General features: G+C 40.2%; 1 protein-coding gene across 1 annotated transcript in view; it reads left to right on the top strand.

The window, feature by feature from the left end:
- Positions 1 to 8407: 8407 nt before the first annotated feature.
- The window catches only part of LOC101860237, an 11553-nt gene continuing 9376 nt past the window's right edge, over positions 8408 to 10584 (top strand). The window contains exon 1 of the mRNA XM_005092400.3: positions 8408 to 10387. The gene's annotated coding sequence lies outside the window, so the exon portion shown is untranslated. The remainder of the gene's footprint in view (positions 10388 to 10584) is intronic.

Here is a 10584-nt window from a genome sequence, read left to right as displayed (position 1 = left end):
TCGTCCGAATTTCAGATTGTCGGGTTCGCCAACGTGACAGGTCAGTGAACCTTCGCACGAGGCACTATAAGGTACGGTATCGGTGAGCACCGGCGTTTGTTGGGGTCACCAAAGTTCATTAAAAAGTCTGAACGTTGTAAAGTATAGGACTACGGAGTAGGGCAGGGATTATTGATTTTTTTTTTAGAGATACACTCGGGGGCGGCTGAAGGCAACACCAGAGGACAAAAACTGTAAGCAAATGTCAGAATTTTGATTAGATTTAGAGCCCTCTGCCAAGCGCACGTTGGTGCATGCCTTGTATGGAATCGGGATCCTTCATACCTTGTAAGCCGTGTTATTGAAATTAAGTGTTCGCGTTTCATTTGTTGGGTGATAGTAAATTGGAACAATATTTTAGCTTTCTGTTCAAAACTAGCAGGTTTTCAGTGTCACTGCCTCTTGCCCTCTCACAGTTCTTACACCTCTCACACTGAATAGGTTTACTCGAGTCATTTTACGTGTGTGTGTGTGTGTGCGCGCATTGTTGTTGTGTAACATGGCCTAGGAAAATGGAGAAACCGGTTTGGCTGTCACCTTGTGTGTACACATTAGGTATAAATCTACCCCCCCTCCCCCTCCCACCACCCCCAGTGCAGTGCTACTGACTGAAACGTCTTTAGGCCATTCCCAAAGGGAGGATATTAACATGTTCTCATGCACAGTAGAATTGTAAATATGGGCTGATTTATCAATGTCATGCTTATACTGTGCTGGACCAGCAGAGGGGGAACTGCTGCCTTTTCTGTCCTCTTCTTTACTATCGTCATTTTCCTCTGCTTCTTTTGTTTGTTTGTCACGCTTGTGAACTACTGTTTCTGGGGTGCCTTGATAGTCGAAGCTTGATTCTCCATTTGGACTTCTCTGTTGACATCCACCCCTTGTCGCTCATATCACCTATGCAGTTGTGAGCGCCGTAAAAACCTTACTAAAACTAAATCTAGCTGCGAGCAAGCTTGTGATCGTCTGTCAATCCTTTATTTTGTCGACTGGACTTTGTTGTGTGTTCTTTTCGTTCCATATGTTATGTAATAATAATATATATGTTATTGAATGTGCTAATTAACTCCCTTTTTCGAGCTGGTGTGGGGCTTGATTTGCTGGGTAGTAAATTTTTTTCCAGGTAGTAAATTTTTTCAGGAAATATTGCTGGACACCCTGTATCTGCGCATGTAATAGAAAGCTGTAATTTTGCAACTTTATCCACCTGGCACACAATTCTCTGTGAAGTAATTCCTCCAAATTTAACTTTATGTGTCTAATATAATCGTGAATATTCACATATTTTCTCGAAACTTTATAAACATTACCCTGAAATCTCTATGAAAAAGTACAAAAAGTACAAATCTATTTTAGTGCCAGAATACATCTACAATGTAATACATGAACAGTGTCTGTTACACTCAAGAAATTCCGTACTTAAAAAAAAAAATATCAAGTCTAGGTTTTGATGTACTTCTCAAAGACATATTCACATCAAACATATAATATGTTATTATGCCTACCATAAGTGTTTCTTCAATTTTTCTTAGGCTTATGCTTATTCTGTTACAATCTTCAATAGGAAGTACATCTGGCATTGTATTTAATGTCTTAGTCCACAGTTTGAACATTTTCATGGACACAAAAGAAGTGAGTGCTGACCATAATTTATGAACCAATATGTAGTGTTTTGAGAAACTAAATTTCAGTAGAAATTGGCTGTCTTTAAAAAAATAATTTTTATTAGTGTTTCTATGGTTTCTACCTGAACACATGTCTCACGAAAAGGCTAGTTTGTGGTCAACTCAAGATACTGTTGCACACATATTTAATAACATTGTCCTCTCTCCAGTTTTGAACTTTTTCTTAAGGGGAGGGAGTGTTGTTTGCATCTTTTTTTGGGTCTGTGTTATTCCTTCTTGACTTATTCCTGTATTCATGCTATCCCATACCTGTTTTCTGCTTATCAGTGTCTGCTTTTGAAAATTTTGATGATAATAGTAAAAATCATCTCTTTTCTGTGGAAAGAAATATGTGAGGCATCGTGGGAAAATCAGGCGCTCATCAAAATAACGAAATCAGAGAAACGCATTCTTCCGCCAGTTAAGCAATTTTTTATCAAAAAATGTTTTTTGGCTCAAGGCTCAAACCCTTTTATGTTCTTACAAAAAAATATTTTCATGTGAATTTTACTGGAAAACGATTAAAGGCACAAAATATGTCATTTTTCAGTTTTCAAAGACTCTTTAGCTATTGAAATTGCCAAACTTTGGTGGCCATTTTCTAGCTAATTTCACCACTTAAACTAGGCGACCTCACCTCCTTCAATAGCAAATATCATTAATTCTATTTAAGATAAATGCATATTTTTTAAATTGAAAGCAAAACAAATGAATAAGCTTTCAGCAGATGATACCAATAACTCCACATGCCCAAAAAATGGTGAGAGCCTGATTCCACAGCGCCGTGACACATATATGCTAAACGATCATTGAGATATAAAGAGAGCTTAATACTTCTTTGGAGCTCTTGTTTGATTTTCTGAGTGACATTCTGCAGGAGGGAATAAATTAGTTGTTGATGCATTTTGTTCATACGAATGGTATCCTGGTAATTCCCAAAGATGTCCATGTAGGGTTTTCTTCTTCAAGTTCTAGTTTCTGTCCTTACCAAAGCATTTTTTTTGTCTGTTTGCCTTGTTTATTCCAACTTTTGGCTCAGAATTCAGTGAATGTCCAGAATTTGCTGGTGGGTAATTAGTAGGTGGTGCTATAGTGTGATTTGCTGATTGTGCTTTAAAAAAAACCCTTCTTGAATCTGTTTGCTGGCCTTCTGCTTTGTTTATGGTAACTTAAGGACTGTTTCTTCTTTTTGTATGCTGTAAATATTTTTATTCACGAAGTGCTGACATTGTTGTAGACCTGTGTGTCAGTAGCATTGTAAACTTCACAGATTCAGAATGACCTGGGTCTATAATTGTGACCCATTTTGAAACAGAATTATTGAGCTTATTTACTCCAGCACACTCTCACTCTCAGTGGAACTCACCAGGTGTTTGTTGTTTTTTGTTGACCAAAACTTTGCATTTGTTTTAGAATACAGGTAGTCCATGGATTACAGATAAGTCCAGATTTTAAAAAAAATTTCAGATTGCTTTCGTTTCGATGTGCTCCACAAAGTAGATTTCTGTTTCGTTATTTTGAACCGTTGTACATGCATGTACTATGTGATTTTTATATGTACTGGAGAGCTTTTGGCTCATAATATTCAGGTATTTTCAGGTTGTTTGTAATGCATAGAGTGCCTGTACGTATTCATGTAATGTAATCATGATCCCTCACAGTTACTTGTATATATAAACATTGATACTTTTTCTGTGATACATGTCTGGAAATGAATAAATGTTTCAGTAATCCTCATGTTGATGAGAAATTTAATATTTTTTGTTGGCTTACCAGTGGGGGCAATGCCACTAGTAAATCTTACTTCTTTACTCTCCTTTTTTTTCTGTGGCCAAGTTTTGCATTTTCCTGGCATTTATTGACTTGTATTGTGTTGATGTGTCTTTGTTTACTACAAGAGTGGGCCAGTGTAGTGCAGGGGGTTACTAATTTGGTGTGCCTCATGCTAATTCAAATAGCATTTTAACAGGTTCAGAATTCTCGTGGGAGAGGGTCGTCAACTTTCTTGGAATGATTCCTTTCTCTTTCTTTGCTCAGTGTCCTGACAGGGGACCGAATGTTCTGCTTTTGAAATTACTTACTTCAAGAACAATGACATAATATAAGTAGAGGAATGTTTTATTAGCTTGCATCTTTGCCCCTCTGATTGTAGGCTCATAAGTCGACACTGTGGGCCGTTCGCTCAGCAGCTGGTGCCACATTCAGCTATGGACTGTGGTGCTAATGACTAATTTAAATCTCATTGCGTCCTTCTTTAACTTCGTTTGTGTGGAGAGTTTTCGATACTCTACACCTGCGTGTGCATGGTACTTTTTTATGTTCTTTGAACTTTGAAGGTCCTCCAGATCTCCATAAAATTTTTGCGCAAGCTGCTTTTCTTCAGACTACATGAAGATACTGCTATGTATGTTGATGCTCAGAATTCATGACGTCTTGGTTGCGCTGGTACACTGCACACTCGTCTTCTTAAGTTTTTCGTGTACTCCTGGAGGCGTTGAGTCAGTGTGTTGCGGCTAGCGTCTGTGACGTAATGGTTAGGCTTTTTGCTTGTGCTTGCAGAATTCGCGAGTCCTCCTTGTTGAGGAGTTATTTGACTGAGTATCACTTAGTGTCAGCGTATGACTGCTGGAATGCCGTATCCCATTTGCCCTAATTGATCTAAATTTGTGTTGATAGGGGCGTGAAATATGTACAACCAATCAGTCTGTTGGTTGCGTTCTTAGTCTGATCTGAATGAACTGGTCCGATCTGCTAAATTTGTTCCAGTGTCTGTGGTTAGGCACTTTCGTTGTCACATGCAGGAGACCCTAGTTCGATTTCCGAGTGATGAGAATTTTTAGGGAGTATCTCTGTGTTCCTGCCTGGATGTTGTATTATCCCTCTCAGCCTGGGTTGGCCATGACAAGCAGGGTTGAAATCCACCTCCTAAATAATGTAAATTGTGTTACTGGGGGCGTATAGTATAAACATTTACATTAAAAAAAATACAAAGCTTGTGGCACTTGTTGTGATAATATTTTTCTTCTTTTTACCGTTCCTCTTTTGTTTCTGTCTGCATGTCTTGCTTTCCAGCATTATATGAGCGTTACATTTAGTGTATCGATGTGCTTCTCTTTGTTGCAACATGCAGAAAACTGGGTCCTGCTGCAGAGGCGGGTGGTTGGAGGGCACTACTGATAGGTCGTACTTTTTTATTTCCCTCTGTTTGTGTCTCTTTCTCTGCACTGAATTACCGTTTTCGTTTCCCTGTCTTGGATTTGTGAAAACTTTTGGTTAAAAAAAAGCGTAGGTTCATATCACCACTTAGACTCCGAGTGGTCAGGTTGTTCTCAACTTCTACTGTTTTTAATTAAACCACTGCATGGAAAGAACATATGATTATGATGCTGTTGTATGACACATTTTCCTGCAAAAGTTCATCTCTCCAAAACGTATATTCGACATATTAATTTGTACTTGGAAATAAGTATTTTATTGGTGACTACTGTAAAAGCATTCCATATATTCAAAAGATCGAGATGTAATCTCTCATGCTAGCAAAAGATGACAAGGGGACCATCTTTATGAGCACATTATTAGACGTGTTGCTCACCTCAAACGTGGTACATGTACTAGCAGAGTAAATAATGGAAAGTGTTTTGTTAGGAGGTTAGCTGAGGGAATCCTCTGTAGATATCTCAAACGGGTGGTTGGAGGACGCCCCTGGTAGTGGTAGGACTTATTTCTGTACTTGCCTTCTGTTGTTGACTGTCTGTCTCTCTCTCTGTCTGTCTGTCTTACTTTTCCCAGCACTATGATAACGTTATTGTGTCGATGTGCTTTTCTTTATTCTCCCAAACAAAACCGAACAAGATTTCTCAGGAATTGTTGGGAGAATTGCTATTATCTAGAACTCTGTACCATGCCTCTTTAGTTTTTTTGGTTTTTTTTTAAAGCTTAAGTAACAGAATAAGAGAGAAACAGAGAAACAAGAGAGAGAAACAGAGAAACAAGAGAGAGAAACAGAGAAACAAGAGCGAGAGAGAGAGAGATTACACACGCACGCTCTCACTCTCATACACTCACACACAAAGCGCGCGCGCGTGTGTGTATGGCGAAATCAATCTGTCAATTTTCAAAGCACAAGCCGACGCAAACAAAGTGAACTTCACAGAGAATAGATAATCAAGGCATCTCTTCACTTCATAAATAACAATTAAATAATCTGCCGTGACAGTAATCCAAAGTGTAACGTTCAGCAAGCCCACCTCACCATGCTTTTAAAGCTATTTTGATCCTTGACAAAATAATTTTATCTCCTAGTAACTGGACTTCTTATGTATTATAATGCTTAATGTGGTTTTAAAAGGCGTGCAAAGGTAAAAAAAAAAAAAGTACATGTCAAGATGAATTATTACTTCATGTGAAATACTGAAACTGCCAGTGACAAGAATTACATACAGTATTATTTTTGCCCTTTCGATACATGCACGACAATGCATTTTTAAAGGGAGTGGCGTATCATATGCACAAAGATACAGATAGTTGGAACAAAGAATATTCCTCCCTAACTAACAAATAAATGAACAAACAAACATAAACAACCCCCCCCCAACAAAAAGCAACATCTAGATCTAAGTAACAAACTAAAACTAAAACAACAACAACTCTTCCCCCCCCCCCCCCTAGAAAAAAAACACCTCAACAGAAACAGCACTATTTGAGAAACGAATCTAACCGTTCTCAACAGCGCCTTCAGCGGTTCTATAGTATTGTGCTCGATTTAATGAGGATGCCTTTTTAGAGTGATGTACATCTTGAAGTGTAGCCTGCTATCTTTATCAAGGTTTCCAGCAGCACCCTGCAAGCTCCATCTCTGGTTTCCCCTGCCTATTCTACTGTGTTTCTGTTCTCAAGTTGTGTACTATCTCTCTCATCCTACACAGACATCAAGTTTGGACGATATAATATGTGATCAATATTGAGGTAAAGAAAAACATTGCTATTGAACACAGCCTACAGGGAGGGATTTGGTGTGCCAAGCCCAGCCAAGATTTCGTCAATACGTACACATCTGTTGCACTGGGAGGTTCCCTTAACTCTTTATATTGCTTTCTGCAGTCATTGCTTGCGATTTTAAGATGTGTTTTATACGCGCTTTCTACTCGTTCTGGAAAGTCATTTGAGAATGGTAAACAATTTGTGTTTTAGTCCCTTGATTTTATTCAAGAGTTTTTAGGTTTCTACCCCCCACCCCCCTGAACCAATAAATGCAGATGGACGTTCATTTCGAGAGTCCATCTTTAAGCCATCGTACATTGTCTTGAGAGGGTCTAAGGTTAAGACTCCACAAATAAAAATTGAAAGAATACAAGACGTAAGCACTAGATCTACAGATGTCTTCGAAACATACTAATTTGAGTTTCACTGTCAAACATGGCAAGCTGGACCTGGCGTCTGTGGTGCGCTTCGCTGTCGTACGCAGGATACCTGAGTTCGATTCCTGAGTGGAGATACGTTTTATTGCGTATCTCGGTCTTTCTGGTGGGTTGTATTCCTTTCAACCAATGTAGGCCCTGCAAGGCAGGGTTGGAAACCCGCCTCCTAAATCATCTAGATTGTATCGATAGGGGCGTACAAAGCTCCCTAGACTGAAAAAAAACCCCTCGGCAAAGTGACCGGTCTCAATAAACATAACCATGATGAGTCTTTGAGCTGAACACATACTGTACTGTGCACACAAAGTTCACAAAGTGAAACCTAGATTGTCTCCAATTATAGTCAATTCCTTTTTTTTTTTCCTTTGTCGGATAGGCATGTATTATTTCAGTCTCAATGAGCAAGCGCACATCTGCCACCATATCGTGATTATAGTGTGTCCAGCTTGAGGCTACTATTCATCTGAAAAGGGAAGATCGGGTCTGCTTCTTTAGAAAAAAAAAGTCGTTCATTTACTAATACATTTATTTAATTTATTAATTCTTTAATTCATTGGTCAGTCAGTCAGTCAGTCAGTCAAGTTATTTAATTATTTGTCAGTTAATACAATGTATTTCTTTTCCATTTTTTTTCTGTTTTCCTTTTTTCTTGGGGGTGGGGGTGTTTACATTTATATTAAGCTGATGAACAGTGCACAATAAACGATATACAGACAGACAGAAATATTTAGCTGTCATACTCCAACCTCATACTTGTCTTACTTCTCCACTGTGTTGGGGTCACTGCAGTCGAAACATGTCTATCTCTGCCCTCCCCCCCCCCCCCCTCTTCTGGATCCATCCCAAAGTCTGTCTGCTTATAGTCTCTATCATTATCTGGTTGGAGATCCGTCGGACTCGTCCGCACAGGTGGCTATGTTTCCCTTCTCCTCTTTGGATCCCCTTCTCCTTCAGTCTCCCTAGAGTATGGGAACCGCTATCCGCCCTATTCTTCCTCAAATTTTCACTTACAACGGGTTAGGACGGTTGGTAGGTTCAGTGTCAAATTCCCTCCCAGTTTTGCTTCTCCAGCCAGTTTGCTCTCTCGTTGCCGGTTACCCTCGTGTGGCCCGGGCAAAAGATCCAGGCCACTCTGTCCGGGCTGCTCTCCCTGATCGTAGCCTTCCAGTCCGCATACCTCCCTTTCTGTACCTTCTGTAGTGTGCTCATCATAGAGTCAGTAATGATTACTGCTCGCTGATGGCTTGTGTTCTTGATCCAGTGTAGAGCCTAATTTGTGGCTTTATCTCCGTACACATACTTGATGTTGTCAGTGCAGTTGCTTCACTTTGCTCTTTCACTACTATCCCATTAACTCTGACACTGAAGGCCCAGCCCGATTTGACTCCTCTGTTGACTGAACCCTCCGTGAAGATCACAGCATCTCCATGTTCGCTATTCTCTTCTGTCAGGTTTCAATTTCAGCGTTTGTAGCTCCAAGTGGCCAGTTGCGACCTTCTCTACCCTATGTTGCCTTCACTGTTGTGTACTATCCGAGCGCATCTTTGACCCCCACCCAATCCCTGCCTCTCCTGATGTCTTGCATCTGACAGCACTCGTTGATGGTGTTCGTGGCTTGAGTCATCCATTCTGTGCCCCTCTTTAGCCTTGACGTCATTTGCCGTCCCACTTTCTTATGTAGAGGGTTCGTCTCGTCTGCGCTGACTCGTAGAAAGGCTTGGGCTTGTGCCAGTTTGTGCCTCTCGTCTGCACTCCAACCTCATGTAAAAGTAAACTTAACCTCCCTCCATTTGGGAACTTCTTTGACCTAGAATGCCCTTCAGGGGTCACCGCTTATAGTGGGACCAGATCTGCTCACAACGATGTCATACGCAAAATATGGTTTTAACTTGTTTTAAGAAAAGGGGATCGAAAACTATATACTTTTACCAATCTTATGCAGTCTTCAGGGTGAGATGTCCACTCAGCAATGCCCTCTTGAGAGACATGATACAAGACCACAAGCTATCTTACATGTTTGTATACAGTCGACATTGTTTAAGACGGCCACCCATTATCGGGGAGAGAAAGCGGTTATCTTAGAGAGGTGAACACAGTGTCATTATAATGTTAAAAATGCGCAAGTTGGGAACGGGGATGTAGCCGTTTTTACAGGAGGTTCGACTGTACTCTATGATTTCCATACATCAATGTGGCGCAGGTGGTTCTAAATTTGGCTTGTGGCTCGCACTTGGAATGCAGAGTCCAAATTGTCCAGTCTTTAGTCGATTTTAGCGTTTGTTATAAAATCACACTGAAGTACATGTGCAACAACGATAGTTTGGCACCGGTAAAGAAGACAGACAGGAAAAAGAAATGTAGAAAAGCAATCTTTTACACCCATGGCAACTTCCATCCATTCACATCATGTCCTTACAGATCAGCGTCTTGGGTGTAATGGTCCGGCTTTTCGGCATTACTGGCATGAGGCGTATGCTTTAAGTTCGGGGGGACAGTTTAAAAAAAAAAAGTCAGTATCTCGTCTGTCTGCTGAGATGATGTGTCAAATTCAGCCCTCGTTAGCCTGAAAAGGCAGGGTCGAAGCAGGTTGGCTCACATTTCTGATCTAAAATTGCATCAATTGGGACGTACTGGGTAATACTATCTTACAATTTAAAAAAAACGAACAAACGTATTTATAGGACCATACTATTATACATCGGAGCCTTTTGTCGGATGGGGGTGGGGGGCTAGGCCTTCCACTTTTGAAACGACTAGTTATGTATCTACTACTACCACCACCACCACTACTACTACTGCTGCTGCTGCTGCTGCTTCTGCTGCTGCTGCTGCTGCTGTTACCACTACCACTATACTACCGCAAATCCCTGCTCAACAGCAAACTCTATAGGCGCCTTACAATCTATATTGTTACTCCAGCAGCCGTAAAAGCATTCTGAAACAATCTTAATTTCCTTGGAAGCATACAGTGCAAGCTGTCATTTTATAGGCACTAAACCACCAACATACTGTAAAGCGTTATTCTTTAGAAAAAAAAAACAACTTCAACCCTTATGAAGGCAAAGGGTTAAAAACATTCACAGAATTCGGCGCGAAAGAAATTCAGGTACTTCTTAATGTAGTTTTGCGGGTTAGGTTGATGCTGAAAAGTATTCGTTACCGATCGTTTTGCAACGCAGTAATGCTATTCTTCAAATCCTGATAAATAAGTGGCTTTTACAAGGAACTTAGCCGTGTTCTTACATTTTTTTTTCTTCCCCGGAACTGGTGAGTAGATCGATTTTTGTTGAATGTTGATGTGAAATATAAGTAAGTTTGCAGGTAAATCTAACTGTGATCCTTATCTTGGTACCTCCTTGTAAATGATTGACCAACATAACTGCCATTTTCACACTTGTCCACTTACATGCACACATACACACACACACACACACACACACACACACACACACACACACACACAC

The sequence above is a fragment of the Aplysia californica genome, unplaced genomic scaffold, assembly GCF_000002075.1.
Source record: "Aplysia californica isolate F4 #8 unplaced genomic scaffold, AplCal3.0 scaffold00046, whole genome shotgun sequence".
NCBI classification, from domain to species: domain Eukaryota; kingdom Metazoa; phylum Mollusca; class Gastropoda; order Aplysiida; family Aplysiidae; genus Aplysia; species Aplysia californica.
Note: the sequence above shows the minus strand (reverse complement) of the source record. Positions and strands in the feature narration are given on the sequence as shown.